Source organism: Galeopterus variegatus, unplaced genomic scaffold (assembly GCF_000696425.1).
Source record: "Galeopterus variegatus unplaced genomic scaffold, G_variegatus-3.0.2 Scaffold159, whole genome shotgun sequence".
Taxonomy (NCBI): Eukaryota; Metazoa; Chordata; class Mammalia; order Dermoptera; family Cynocephalidae; genus Galeopterus; species Galeopterus variegatus.
This window is the reverse complement of record NW_007726270.1, coordinates 243,170-258,533: the sequence shown is the minus strand read 5'-3', so window position 1 is coordinate 258,533 and position 15,364 is coordinate 243,170. Positions and strand designations below refer to the sequence as shown.

At 36.4% G+C, this 15,364-nt stretch overlaps 1 long non-coding RNA gene across 1 annotated transcript in view; it reads left to right on the top strand.

Annotated features, from left to right (window-relative positions):
- The window catches only part of LOC103609140, a 38,196-nt gene extending 25,276 nt beyond the window's left edge, over positions 1–12,920 (top strand). Inside the window, exons 3-4 of the long non-coding RNA XR_552106.1 lie at positions 10,706–10,750; positions 12,768–12,920. This is a non-coding gene — a long non-coding RNA (uncharacterized LOC103609140). The remainder of the gene's footprint in view (positions 1–10,705; positions 10,751–12,767) is intronic.
- Positions 12,921–15,364: the final 2,444 nt, after the last annotated feature.

Genomic DNA, 15,364 nt, shown 5'->3' with positions numbered 1-15,364 from the left:
AGGAAACTCATGATTCTCCACTTTTAAATGCCCCCGAAATGTTTTACACTAACATTTTGACAACACCTTCCAAATTCTCCAACCAATCTATCATTTGTCAATTTTTTAACAATATCTCTAAAATTAATATTTGAACATTAATATATCTTTAAAATGTTCCTTTGTTATCATTTCCACTTTTTCAACTTAGCCTAGTCTGATCAAAGGCATATCAGCCTGTTCTCGAAGATAAAATGAGAAGACAGTGTTGAAGTCAAGACGTATTTTAGCTCAGAAATAGCTTCTACAGCCACTTACACTCTTAGTTCCTACCTAGAAAAACAACTCCTTATCAATTACCTCAAAGTCAAAACCATCTATTTAGCAATCAGACAGATAATGCCAAATAATTCTACTTCATAGATTAATTTGTTCCAATGATCTGAAGGTTGTTTTGTGAATAACCTATTTTTACCAAATCCTCCCAATTGCAGTCTGGCTCAAAGTTGTATTTTTTTACAGATGTGCTGTATTAAACTAGGAATTGGTGTTTGATAATCTGTTTCTTTCCTAAAAATCTTCTTGGCCTTTCCTGCTCTGGAGAGAGAAACGTGGACTTCAATCTAGTGCTGGTTTGAACATGAGGGGAGATTCAGGATAGCAGCAATTTCTAAGTGTATAACAGGGGAAATGCTATTAAAGCACAACTGCTTATTTCCAGTATTTATTGGGATATTATTGTTTTAGACACTTGTGATTTGGATTCATCAGTAAATACAACAAAGTCCCTGCTGTTATGAAGCTTCATTTCAAAGAGAAACTAAAAGTAACTATTTGGAAAGGTACATTTTGAATAATAAAGCCAAACATGGAAAAAAAATTACAGGGACTTTATATCTAGTGGTGTGCTTGTAAGTATTTAACAATTGGCTCTGGGAGGAAAAAAAAAAAAAGAGAGAGAGAGAGACCTGACTTGTGGTGTTTGCCAAATTCTATGTAAATACTCCCACTATGGCCAATTTCAGCTAATAACAAGATGTCACTAAATGCAGAGTTAGGAATAGATGTGCAAACAGCTCTCAGGATCTGGTGTGAGCCATCTCCAGCTCACCATTGAACCTGAAACAACTGCAATTCATATTTTTAGACAGTTCAGTAGCAAAAGATAGGTTTAAAGAAAACGAAATTGGGGACTACCATGTCACTAAATGCAGAGTTAGGAATAGATGTGCAAACAGCTCTCAGGATCTGGTGTGAGCCGTCTCCAGCTCACCATTGAACCTGAAACAACTGCAATTCATATTTTTAGACAGTTCAGTGGCAAAAGTTAGGTTTAAAGAAAACGAAATTGGTAAAAACACACACACACACACACTAAAAACTAAAATATACAAAAGTTTACAATCAAATAATGTGCAAAACAGAAAAATCTTTATTCTTTTAGGATATGATGTAATAAGGAATAATTAAATTCTGGTAACAGGTAACAAGGTCTACCAGTAAGAGGGAAAACTATAAATGCTCTATCAGTTTACAGTTGAAACCTTTACAACTCAGAAAAGCTTTTTTCAAATACTTTGTTTTTATTTTGAAGCCCTCCAGACTCATTCTTATTTAAATTGTTCAGTTAACAATCACAACATTTTAGAAGTATGTTTTCATTATTTAATAATATTGATCATTTCTTGAGTCTCTAACATAAGCCAGATCTCTTAATGCATTATATGTACAATTTCTGCAAAGTAGCCATTATCCCATTTTAGAAATGAAGAAACTGAGACTCAGAGAAATCAAATAATTTACCTAAAGCCTTCCGTTAGTAAACTGTTAATCTAGGATTCAAATTAATTCCTGCCTGATTCAAAAGCCACATTTTTCCCCATGTTGAATGCCTTTGGTTTATGAACAGAAAAAATAGAATTCAAAATAAAATCTAATTTTAAAAAATGCTTGATTTAATTCATCAATTCCGTAGGGATTTGGGGCTTAGGACTCCCTCTAAGGTAGGAGGGAATTTTAAAGCAATGGAGTCAGGTTCCCTGGCATAGGTTTATACTTTAGCTGCCCCTAGAACACCATAACAACACATACCTCCCTAGCCCTGCAGGTGGGACCACTGGTGTTTATTAATTTCATGATGGCTTAGGTTGTTTAATATTACATTTGGTGGGCACCTAGCTGTGCAAGGTCAACTCTGGGCAGTAAAACAAAAACACCTCTCCCTAATCCTGCATGTAAGTAGCTCAGCGCTTCTGTATGACTGCTCTTACAGCCCCTCATATAACACGTGGCACAAAGACTCTCAATCACTCGAATGTACCCTCAAAAGCAATTGATATTTTAAGCAAACATAAAATAATAGAATTTTATAACTGGGATAGGACTTTAGAGGTTGTCTAGTTCAACTCCTCACATTAGAGACAAAGAAATAGAGGCTCAGCAACTTCCTGAAAGTCACACAAGGAGTCAGCAAGCCAAACTCAGGTGCGCCTGAGGTCTCCTGATCCCAAGTCAGGCGTCCTTTCCACTGCACCACACGGCGCTCCCTGGTGATGTGACCAGCATGATGTAACCCAAGGACCACACATTTTGCAGAGTTTATTACCTTGGGTTTAGCAGATAGAATAGTATAAAAACCTCTCTGGATTCTCAAGCTCTGACAGCATCACTAGTAAAAGGCACAATAATAGTATTTGTGAAAGATTTTTACACCATTGAAAATTCCTTTACATACACTATGTTTACTACTAATAATTCCTTCCATGTTTTATAACACTTTATAACTTGTGGGAAACATTTTTATGTATTATTTCATGATTATTACACTTACTAAGTTGCCAAGGATTACCACCCCCATCTTACAGATGAGGAAACTAAAGTTCAAAGAAGTTCAAATACCTTGTCATACAGCAAGTGGCAAAGGTGGGACTGAGTCTAAAGATCTGACTCCTAATCTAGTGCTCTTTTCTTATGATATCTAATAAGAGGTATTGGAGTAGCAGACTTTGATTGGAAAAAAAAAAAAACCACTGAGGCACAAAGCTCTAATTTAGGAATTTTATGCAAATTACATATACAGTCTACAGTAGTTGGTTCAAAACTGAAATATTTCACAATATATTCTTCTAACTGTAACACAGGACTTCCTTGACCTTTGTTAATACTGTGAACAGAGCACTATTCATATATACCAAAAATATACCAGTCTCTCCAAATTTGGTAAATCTCACTCTCCTAGGCAATGCAACTAGAAAATCTAATATCTCAAAGGCATTTGTGCTCCTGCCAAATTCAAATCATGTGCATCTGTGGATTTTTCCATCCCTTGTATAATGGGTTTAAATCTCTCTGGAAGGTACATTCTCACAAGTGGAGGTAAGACACATTCTCCCTCTCATGAGCCTTATGATGAAATAATTACTTGGTGGTTAACAAGCAAAATCTTTCCTGCCAATTTGGAATTGCACCAAGAAAAGAGGGAAATTCCAAGAGGCAGTTCAGAATTTGACCCTCAAGATGTGATCTGAATTATAGAAGACTATGGCTAAAAGGAGAACATTCCATTTTCTTATGAGGGTGGGGCAGCGTCTTGGTGTGTTTTCTAGTGAATATGCTGATTTTCCCTCTATGTCTGGGGTGAGAACTTTTCTAATATTTATCTTTAGGAGATCATCACATAATTAAAGGAGAAATGATCTAGGTTAAATGTCAGAAGAAATTTTAGTTCTTATTTAATTAGATAGTATTTGTTTACTATCTATGAGTATACCAGAAATACTTACTGTTGTAAATTCTCACAAATGCATTCATACCTTTTGAATTGAAAAGGATTCAAAGCAGAATCCATTAGTCCTAATGTAACTATTAAAGAAATACAGATATTATATAATATTATGTGGAAATACAGAAAAACATAGAAAAGAAAAACTTTATCCAAAGACATCTGATATATTCTTAAGGCTAAAATTAAAACAGTTGGATAAAAAATCTATCTTTTTGAAGGTACCATTTTCCTCTGGGCTAGCTGTATCATAGAAGTAAGTCTAACCTTCTTCCAAATCCAAATTGTTTCTCCAGATATCTCAGAACTCTGACTGCATAACATGTAAAGTGTTAATCTCATGGCTCAAGTTATTTTAATGGCCTTCTTATATAAAATTTAGTTTTTAACTATGTAATTTTAAAATATATACATAATACTGCCATTGGACACCTTCCCTATAAAGCACATAGGATCTCTAGAGACATGTTAATTAACTTAGGAAGAAACATAATGGATCTGTTCTGATGGGAACAAAGCTGCAAAAGTCACTTTTACCGGTGTAAGTCTGAAGCTTGAAAACATTTTTTAGTTATTACTAAAACCGTAAATAGGTAAGGAAACCACAAAATTTACCAAGTGCATGAAATTAACTTGATGAAGTGTGCAAATATTAGATATGAAATGAATAGTATGTGGTTGTCCAATACTTTGAATAAATAAATAAATAATTGTGATCCATGGCTTTAAATTGACGATATTTGGAGACACATTACATTACCTCCTGGAATACTTTAAGAACTCAAACTTTTATACCAAGTGAAATAATTTTAAAACCTGTATAGAAAGCTGGCATTTGAACTGATTCTGCATGCCAGAGAGCAATAAAACAGATCTGCTTGTCTAAATGCTTTGTTGAATTACACAGCCTCTTTCTCCTTGCCAATTTTTTATTTGCCAAGTTTTATTGATTACTTGGAACAGTCATTGTGAACTCTAGCCTTTGAAGTTTTTCTGTCAATAATACTACATGACTTTCCAAGAGCTTCTTCATTCTATGTGTCAGATGTCATCAGGTTTTAGGAGTTTGTCTGAGGTTGAAAAGACCCAAAAAGGTATGTCCTTTTTTCCTCCAGTATGGAACTGTCCACAATAACTGAAAATCCAGTGGCATTGTATTATTCCATTTCTGTTGCTTATAACAGAATACCTGAAACTGAGTAATTTATAAAGAAATGAAATTTATTTCTTACAGTTTTGGAGGCTGGGAAGTCCAAGGTCCAGAGAACACATCTGGTGAGGGCCTTTTTCTGGATGGGAACCCTCACAGGGTCCTGTGGCAATGAGGATGTCACATGGTGAGAATGGGCTGAGCAAGAGAGAGAAACTGCTCACTCCCTCTCCTTTTAAAGCCATCAGAACCATGCCCATTATTTCATGAATGGATTGATCCATCCACAACAGCACAGTCTTCACAATCTAATCACCTCTTAAAGGCTTTACCTTTCAAATTCCATAATTGGATTTCCCATCCTCATAACATTGTTACAATGGGGGTCAAGTTTCCAATACATGAACTTTTGGGGGATACATTTAACCTATATCAGGCATTTTCACCTGCAGTAAAGAGTAATATTTGCAAAATGTGCTAGACTGCTCTCTCAGAAAGATGAAATCCTGTATTTATTCATTATGCTGGTTGTGTGACTGTCACTTACGCTAACATAGCCTTGGAAATAAACACCAGAAAATCACAGCTTTTTGTTTACCAACTTTCTTCCAGTGGGCCTCCATTCTCTTTTGTCCTAGTCTCCTTACTTTAAGAAACACTAGAATATAATTCAATAGGGGACTTCCTACTCTAAGACAGTAGACTGAAAGATGTTTCCACCTCCTTCTCCTCTTGAAAGTCATCCAGAAACAAAAAGGAAAATAAAAGTTGGAAAAACAAATCCCATCTTAGATAGTCAAGAGAATTCTGAAACCCCAAACCTTAATATACAAAGACTGGTAATGCAGAGGAGAGTTTTAGGAGGCTTAGCATTGGGGAGGAAGGTGACATTTGGAAAGGGGACACTAATGAGAAATAGCCCTGTTTTCCCGTAGAACAATGGGAAAGACTCAGGAACTAAATGCTGAGTGGGAGAGTCAGGAAGCTGTGAACAATTTGGCTGCTGTTCTGAGAGCTACTCAGGAAATGGGGGGGGGGTATCATGCAGTATGCAGATTTTAATCAATTACCCTATCTTCCCCTGTGCTTGTTGTCCCAGAGTCTGGACCCCCTGTCTACGGAGTGGACAGGGGAAGAGTGGGAGCCTGAGGACCTAACTGCATCTTTTCAAACTTCCTAATCAGCACTGTCTCAGCAGCTCCCCTTCCCCAGCTGCATCCCCTGCTCCTCACAGGAGACTAGATGGTTCTTTAATAGGAAATTGAACTGCTCTATCAAAAAGTGTAGATATTGGTATTTTGCTGTCCTGTCCCCTGCCACCACCCCCCACCCCCCGCAAATGGCTTGCTACCTGATCACACTATGGTGAGGCCTAAAAATCCACAACTCCTTTCTCTTCCAAGTCCTACCCACCACAGCACACGCACATACACTGTTGCACGCACAACTTCCACTCAGCTTTTCTGTGTCCCACTCTTTAATATGAGATTTAAGAATTGCTGAACATTGGAAGAAATGTTTCAACATAATAACATGAGCTAAAACTCTCCATGAAAAAATAATAATTCAAAAGAAATGAGTCCATGTTAACATGAGTTAATGCTAATATCCTCACGGAGATGAGAAAAGATACTATATCAACAAAACAAGATGAGAAATCTAAATTTTTTGAAAAAAGGTATAATCAGAGAACAAGAAAGACCTCATCTCTTGGAAATTAAGAATAACTAAAAAACAAAATGTCAGTGGGAGGATTGAAAAATAAAAGTTGAAGAAGTAAATCTTTCTCAAAGTAAAATAATATAGAGATTGACAGCAAGAGAAAAAAGGTAAGAAACTTAAAAGATCATCCAGGAAATTCAATATCTGGATAATAAGAATTCTACAAAGAAGAGTGGGAAGAAATTATCAGAGAAGCAAGATAAGGAAATCTCCTCAAATGGAAGCACAGGAGTCCCCAGAATGAAAGGATTCATTAACTAGTCAGCGTGACACATGACAAACTCAGAACCATACGTATTATAAAGTTCAGAACGTCAACTATAGATGAAGGTCATAAACACTACCAGAGAGACAAAATGGGGCAGTTACTAGGGATTCAGCTACCATTTCAGACAGCATAGACTTCTCAAAAGCAGCACTGGAAGTCAGGAGACAGTGCAGGAATGCCTTCAAAATGCTGAGTGAAAATAATTTCTAAACTTGAATTATAAGCCCAGCCAAACTATTTTTAATGAGGGTAGAAATAAAGATGTTTTTAGTCACATAAACATAAAAAATAATTTTTCTCCCATGCATTTTCTCAGTAAGCTCCTGGAATCTGTATTCCACCAAAATGAGTGAGTGAATTAAAATAGAGGAGAAATGGGATCCAGGAAATGAGGGAACTAATAGGAGAGAAAGGCAACAGTAATTCTCAGGACTCTTTAAAGGAACATCTGACCCAACGTAGACAGGAGCAAGAGGACTGAGGGCTCAAGGAGCATCTACAAGACAGAACACAACAGGGAGCTTATGTGTTTAAGCATTCAGAGTTCTGTGGAAGGTTTGGGTAGGAATTATTTTTAGGAGCAAGAAGTATAGATTGGTGCAGGGAAACAGTCACCTGAAAGGGACATCTCCAGGAAAAAAAAGGGAAGTAACAGATTAGCTGATAGGCTTGGACTTGTCGGGGGGGAAGAGCTCTTGGAGAATGTGGAAACATGTAAGCATAAATTCAAGGAAATTAAAGAAATGACAACAATAAATATGGGGCTATTGTTAACTCCTGGAAAAACAAGCTTTTTATAAGAAAGGAAATAATAATATACTGCTTGATTTGGCAGAGAATATATTTACATACACATAATAATGTAAATACTGAATAGTAATCAAAATTTGTTGTAAAATTCTATGAGGTTTTCAACAAATGGTGGTGGGACAACTGGATGTGCACATGTGAAAGAATGAAGTTGGTCCCCTAACTCACACCACCATATACAAAAAATTAAGTCAAAATGGCTCATAGACCTAAATGTAGGGCTAAAACCATAAAGCTCTTATAAGAAAACTGAAGAGTAAATATTTGTAATCTTGGATTAAGCAGTGGTTTCTTAGATATGACACCCAAAGCACAATCAGTAAAAGAAAAAAATAGATAAATTGGACTATATCAAAATTAAAAACTTTTCTGATTCAAAGGACATCACCAAGAAAGTAGAAGGACAATTTACAGGATGGGAGAAAATATTTGCAAATAATATATCTGACAAGGGACTTGTAACCAGAATATATAAAGAACTTTTACAACTCATACAACTCATAACAATAAATATTCAAGTAACTCAATTTAAAAATGGGCAAAGGATTTGGTTAGACATTTCTCCAAAGAAGATTTACAAATGGCCAATATGCACATGAAAAGATGCTCAACATCATTGTCATTAAGGAAATGCATATCAATATCACAACCACCATCACTGTCATTAGGGAAATGCAAATCAAAACCACTTTACAACCACTAAGATGACTAAAATTTTAAAAAACACAAGTGTTGACACAAAATATGGACAAACTGGAACCTTCATACATTGCTAGTGGGAATGTGCAGTGGTGCAGCTACTTTGGTAAGCAATCTGGCAGTTCCTAAAAGTTAAACATAGTTAACCTACGACCCAGCAATTCCAATCTTAGGAATATACCCAAGAGAATTGAAAACATGTTCATACAAAAACATATACACAAATGTTCATAGCATTATTATGCATAATAGCCACAAAGTGTTATAACAGCCGGAAAAGCCAACCCAGATGTTTGTCACCAATGAATGTATAAAGCAAATGTGGTATGTCCATACAATGGAATATTACTCGGCCCTAGAAAGAAATGAAATTCTGACACACGCTACCACATGAATGAACCTCGAAAACATTATGCTGAGTGAAAAAGCCAGACACAAAGTGCCACATTTTGTACGATTCCATTTATATGAAATGTCCAGAATAGGCAAATCCAGGGAGACAGAAAGTAGATTAGTGGTTGCCTAGGGCTGAGGGGAGAGAAGAATAGGAAATAACTGCTAATAGGTACAATGTTTCTTTGGGGTGATAAAAAGTATCTAAAGGGGCCGAGCCCGTGGCGCACTTGGGAGAGTGTGGCGCTCCCGCCGCGGGTTCGGATCCTATATAGGTATGGCCGGTGCGCTCACAGCGCTCACTGGCTGAGCGCCGTGCGGCCAGTCTCAAAAAGGACAAAAAAAAAAAAAAACTTTCTAAAGCTAGATAGTAGTGATGGTTGTACATCTCCGAATATACAAAAAAAAACATTGAATTGTACATTTCAAAAGGGTGGTCATATGGTATGTGAATTATTTCTTGACAAAGCTGTTATATAAAACATTATATTAGGAACATGAAGGCAGGAGAAGGACGATAATGGAGCTATTGGACATGGATAAACTATACTGAGATACACGGGTCTAAAGAATGCTGATCTGCAAATTATTTAAAAATATGGAGATATATTCCAGAAGAAACAGCTTGAAAGAATACAGAAGCTGCATCTAAGAAGCAGGACTATGGAGGGAAGATAGGCAAGGGATTGTTCTCTTTGATAATGAGCCCTTTAAGACTTCTGGAAACATTTTAAACTACGTGCCTGTTTTACTTTGATAAAAGCAAAATTTTTGAATTCATGCTCAAAATTATAAGCATTACAATAATAATAATAATTCCACTACTGCTTAAGCCTGGCTCCTAAAGCAGCAGGCAGAGGGTTTATCAAGAATAGTAATGCCAGTGAAATATTTAGGCAGTGTGCAAAGAGCTCCCTGGAAAGCTTTCAGCAAGCAGAAGGGCAATGTGGCTCTCGCTTGGTTTCTCCTCACAAAGGAGATCTTTGCAGTCCCTAAGAATGTAAAATATTTCAGAGCCAACTTAAGATCATATCCTAAGAATGGCTAGTTAACGATTGTTCAAAAGCATAATATGAAAAACCAGGCAGGGCAGGGTTGGAAACAGCACTGTGTATCCCTGCCCTGTCACTGTGTGTAGGTATCTGCTGGTTCCGAGCTTCAATGCCTCATCTGTGAAATGGAGATGACAAAATCCTCAAACCTTGCTGTGAGGATTGGCTAAGGAAATGTGTGAGAAAGCATCTAGCACGGCTCAAAGAAAGTGCTGGACGAATGTCCTTTTTATTCATTAATTAGTTCAAAATGAAATGAGTTATGATTGAAAAAAAGAGAGAGGGAAAGATTTCCCCAAAAGGCAGACCTAATCAGTGTAACTATTTCATTCTGCAAAAGAAAAACTGAATTATATTCCACACGTTTCAATTAATGTTTTAAGCAAGGAAAAATTGCTTGACCATTGTGTGACTTCATGTTTCTTAAAGTATCTCATTTATACTCAGAATAATTCATGAGAATTAATTTGTAACAGCTCTAGAATGCTTTGAATTCCTCCATTAGTTACTGTAAATACAAAGTACCATTAAAGGGAATGCTGTATCTTCCAGTCTCTAGCCTTTGTGTTCCCTGCTCCTTGAGGAACACACACAGAATTACACAGCACAAAACTTTCTCCCTTGAGTCAAGAAGACCCGGGCTCAAAGTTGAATGCCTCTGCCATGTACCTACCCGGGGCAACTTCTCTGAGGTCAAATTTGCTCATCTGTAAATTTGAGTTAATGTCCCCAAAGCTACAAAATCACCTTGCTGGGTGGTTTTGTGGATTAAATGAAATATTGTTTGAATTAGTGTCAACAACATAAGAACCATTTAATAAATATTAATTTCCTTCTTCTGATATTTTTAGGTGCATCTCAACTGCCTTCTTAAAGATACTAAAATATCATCCAAGGTATGATTTTGCATTATTGTGAGCTCTTTCTTCTCACTTCGAGGGATGTTTGATAATCTGTCTGGACAATTATTCCTTCTCCAATAATTATCTAGACTGCCTTCGTTCCTCCTTTTCTGTATTTCAAACACATAGAAAGGAATAGTAGTAACCATTACCTATAAAGCTCCATGAAAATTTTAAGATTTTCACATATTTACCTCAGATATATCTTTTTAAAAAATCATGTGATAGAGTTGAAGATCCCTATTTTGAAGTTAAAATACATCATTCCTAGGCATGTTCTTAAGCTTCCATTACACATACATGTACCTACAATATATAAAATTGTTCTGCAAATTTCTGAAGTTAAAAAAAATGTGTCATATTCTATGCAGTGTTCTGTGGCTTGCCTTTTTCACCCAACATTGCTTTTGAGATTTATCCAAGTTGATTCATTTTAGTTTCATATAAAATTCCATTGCATGAAAACGCAACTATGAATTTGTCTCTGTTCCTGTGATGGACATTTAAGTTGTGTCCACATTTCCACTAACACCAAAAATCTTGCAATGAATGTTTTTGAACAATTATCTTTATTTGCATATTCCAGAATTTTTCTAGGACAGTGGTTCACATTTTTGTCTTAGGACAAAATGGCAGTAATAAACCCATTTCATGTTCATTGTTGCATTAAAGCTACACATAGCTTTAAGTTTACAAGATATTGCCAAATTGTTCTCCAAAGTGATTGACCGAATGCATACTTTCATCATTAGTATATAAGCATTCCTCTTTCTTTATATCTTCTCCAACACTTGGTATGGTTAGGCTTATTAATTTTTGCCACTCTGATAATTAAGAAATAGTATCTCTTTATTATTTTAATTTCCACTTCCCTACAACAAGGTTCTTTTTATTAACTTTCCTCAAATCACCAAGTTTGAGTATACCAGGATCCTTCTGTGGGTTTCTTTACAAAATTTTGTTTTAAAGCAGTTGTTTGGAACTCAGAACACATTATTATCATTAAACCTAGAGACATGATATAAATAATGGTTCTTGTCCAAGACTAGCCCACAAACTGAGTTACCATATAATGTAGGAGATTAAGAGATCTAAAGACTCTGACAGCACAATACAGTCAGAGGAGTGCTGGACTCAAACTCTGAAGACCACATCTCTACTCTCTGTCATTCCTCGTCTGTGTTACCTCTCTGAATCTATTTTCTCAACCATAAAATGGAAATTATAATACACATTTTGCCTACCCTATTGCAAGGATCGAATGAGATGTGAAAATTCATTAAAACTCTTAAGTGATGGTATATCACACAATGGAGCACCATGCAGCTGTAAAAAAAAGTATAAGGAAGACATCTATAAACTGAAATGGAATCATTTCTAGGACATATTGTTAAGTGAAAAAATCAAAGGGCAAGAGTATATATATTTTGCTATCTTTTGTGTATGGAAGATATACAGATATAAATATAGAGAAGTTATAGATATACAGATGTATGTCTATACATATCTCCGTTAGCTTATTTTTGTAAACAGAAACACAGGACAGATAAAGCAGAAATTAATATGATTAGTTCCCTATAGGGGTAGAAGGAAATCGAATGAAAGGGACAGAAAAGGGAATGTCATACCTCTAAGTGTATCTTTTTGTATAGGATGGACTTTTAGAACCACACTAGTGTTTATATACTACAAAATAAAATTAAGTTAAACTAAGTAAATAAGGTGGAGGAGCGAAAATCCTAAAATGCAGTTCAAACAGACAAATGATTTAATTGCACTTAAAATGGAGAGCATGACCACGCTGAAGGGGAAGTAACCCAAGTAGCTTTTTAAAAAAATCTTTGGGATATAATTCATATTCCATAAAATTCACCACCAAGCACTTTTTGAACACAGTATTCTGACTATAAAGACAAAGCTGATTGCAAATAAATCTTGAACTCTATTTAGTAGCATTTGTTTTAGCAGTGTTGTGGGTTAGCAATTCTGAAAAACTTTCTATTTATTGTAGGACTGCACAAATGAGAACTTGTATTGATAATGCTGAGAAGGGACACAAATATGTAATGCCAAAAGGCTGAGAAGCACCCTGCGGTGTTGGATTGGAATCTGTGGTATTAGCGTGAACTCATGGTTTTTAAATATATAGTTACATTTGTGAGTATGTGTGTATCTGCTCTAGTTTTTTTCTGCTGAAAGGACCTAGAAATGATGACACCTGAAAATCAATGAACACACCTAGTGCCCAGATGTTGGATTCTATATACTGTTTTCCACTAAAAAGAACCAACTTCTCAGAAAAAAAGCATATTACAAAGCTGGGGCAGGGAAAGTAGAATATGAGCCTGGAACACTTTGTTATGCCGTAAAATAAAGAAGTGCTCAAAAAATAATGGGGTCATGGGAAAAGCACATGGGAAATAACTTGAAGGAGCTCCCACTGAGCACAGGCTGGGAAAAGTTGAATATTGAGATCAGTAATGATAACAATAGATCATAACCCATTGAGTAAGATAAGAATCCATTAGTCTGTACTGATTAAATAAACAAGTAAGTATACAAGAGAGAAGGAAAAGGTCTTCTAATGTAATTAATAAACTTAGAGAGAATGGTGGACTTGGATAGTCACCATTTTGCACCTATCAGATGGATAATTGATTTAGGCAAGGATCATCAATTAATGTTCAAACTAGTTGTAGGTATCTCACCACAGATTACTACCTTTGAGAGAACACTTACTGTGAGCTATGTGGTTTCTGTTTAATCATCTCAGCTCCATGAGGTAGCTACGATGTTGGTCACCCCATTTTACGGTTTAGGAAACTGAAATTTAGATATTAAGTAACTAAAGCCACATGTCCTAGAGATGGGATTCAAATCCAGGTGGCCACAGCCAGACCTGTCCCTTCCCCCGTTCCCGAGTACCTCCTGCCTGGGCTGGGGATCCTGAGGGGACTCCAGCTGCCTAGCAACCTGGCTCCCTGGCATCCCCAGCTCTAGTGGGAAGAGACTTGAGGGTGAGGGTCCAACATGTGGTAGGGACACAGTGTGGCTTTGGGAGGCCCCATCACAGTGGCAGCTGGGCAGAGGCACAAGGTGGGATGTGGTCAGGTGACAGCTGGCTGTTTGGCCGATATTCATCTGTTCTTATTCCACATCCATTTCTCCTCATTCAGGCTCAAGTCTCCCACTTTCCCTTTAAAAGCATAGTGAGGGGAGGGTGACATTACCTGAATTAACCAGATAGTTATCTCGTCTCACATTTGATTTGACCCATGTAAGCACAGACCCAAAGTGCTCCAGTCAGCAGAAATCTTGTCTGTCTCTCTTCTAAACGTGGTGGCTGAGACCAGGGCTGAGCTCTCATATTATCTGTACACATCAGGGCCGACTTACAAAGGGCCTCGGGTTCAGCTGTTGGATGTTATCTTTGACAAGGTTATATAAATAGCTACAGAGATTGACAGGATTAAAAGATTTCCATCATGCCACCTTAATTGTTAAATGCAAACGTTTTTAGTATAGCACTGTTTTTATAATTGTTTCGAAAATTATAATTATTTAACTTATTAATTTTAGTACATCAGGAGCATCAAGAAATGGAAGTGATGCAGAAGCTCTCCTTCTGGATAGTTCCAATCTGTATGTCTGTTTCCTGCTTTAGAGTGTAATTTCTTTGAGGTTACGTGAGGTCACATGATGGTCAATAGAGTTTGTTGAATAAAATAAACTGTTAGTCTGTTAACCAACAGATCATCAATTTTAGAAGGCCTGGAATGATACCAGCAACAATAAGGAGAAGCACTCTGTTACAGAACTATAGCAAATGGAAATTCTAGCAACAAAGTCAAGATGACTATTGGCTTTGAGCCAATTTGGTTATTATTTTTGCTAGAATGTGATTTTTTTCCTGATATTTAAATCATCTTTTATTTATAGCTTTTCATGCTGCTTTATTTACCTGGATTTAAAGTCATGTTTTTATTCAGAGATTGCTTATTGAAATGGTATTATAAGTATTTTGTTGAGTATCAAAAAACAAACAGTAAGTTCTTTTTACAAAATGCTTCTCATTCTTAATGGGTAGTTTTATGTTTTTCTGTTGGAATAAAAATTAAAGGAACATTATCTCCTAGAACAAAACAATTCATCACAGTGATTAACCCAAGCGGGTTGGACACACATAGGATAATCCTAACCTTGGAGTTCAAGGTCACTGAGAAAGACATCATGACATTCCAGGTGCATGACTATGTGCCATAGGACTGTGCCTCGCTCTGATGCCACATAGTGTCAACATGTCCAAGATCTCTGAAATACACAGTGTTACAGGAGGAAGTTTGAATAAATTTTAAGGCCTTTGTGTATCTGTAATTTAAAATATATTTGCTATCAACTGTCCCTGTCCCAACCACTCCCAAATTCTGCTACTTTTCCAGGTGCTGAGAAGAAATTCAACCAAACTAGATGTGTTTTCACTTTCTTTTAAGTTTGAATATATAAATGTAGGGTCAACTAACCTATACATATAGGTCATATATCCCCTTTGCAGTAAATCATTGCTTTTATCTCTTTGTTACTAGGGTAGAAATTATCTATTCAATTAGA